Genomic DNA, 916 nt, shown 5'->3' with positions numbered 1-916 from the left:
CTGTGCTCTGCTCTGGCGGGGCAGTGCCTCCTCCAGCCCCACTGCCTCCCTCACTGCAGAGGCCTCGATCTCCCCCCCCCACCCTTTCCCCCACAACAGACTTACCAGCTGGACGCTGCTTTCCAAGCTTCTGAGCTGCATATCAGCAATTGGATCGGTATCAGCTGATATGGCTAGTTACAAATCGGCCATTGGTATTGGCTCAAAAAAATCTCTATTGGTGCACCCCTAATTGATTTTTTTTAAGGAAAAATTTTCATGTCCCAAGTCAAATCAGCCAAATCAATTCCAAATCCATGAGTCATTCAAGAACCATATGTGGCCCTGCTATCAGCAAGCATCCTCCACCCCTGCCTGGAGCTTCAGATGCTTCCAAATCCTTTGGCAGGCATCCTATGTGCAGGCCCAAACCTGGAGGTTTGGGGGTCAGATGCCCCCGAGTTTCACTTGCCCTCAGCTTTTCGGCCACAGAAGCAAGCTGGGGAGGAGTCTCCCATTTCTATAAAGTTAGCGTGTAGCTGAGATCCTCCCATTAGAAGTGAAAATAGGAGGCTAACTATTCATTACCTCGGTCAGGGAACTACCCCCCTGCCACATTTGTGGATTTCCCAGCCAGTAGGAAAATCACCTTGGTGGTCATGGCATTTCCCCTGCCACATGATAAACAATAGGCCTGTGCGAAGCAGCTAGTATTCACTTTGGATTTGGATTTGGCCAATCTGGGGGACAGTGATTCGATTCAGTGATTCAAATAGCTGTCCTGAATCAATCCGTCCAAATCTGATTTGGAGATTTGGCAGCAGCCAAATCTTCAGATCAGCCAGGCCCATCCCCTGCATCCCAGCAATAGCTGCCCCGCCTGCCCCAGCTCCCGGCACTTGTTAAAAAAAAAAGCCCCGACTCAGCAGGTGCTGCC

This window comes from Alligator sinensis, unplaced genomic scaffold (assembly GCF_000455745.1).
Source record: "Alligator sinensis unplaced genomic scaffold, ASM45574v1 scaffold410_1, whole genome shotgun sequence".
Taxonomy (NCBI): domain Eukaryota; kingdom Metazoa; phylum Chordata; order Crocodylia; family Alligatoridae; genus Alligator; species Alligator sinensis.
Note: the sequence above shows the minus strand (reverse complement) of the source record.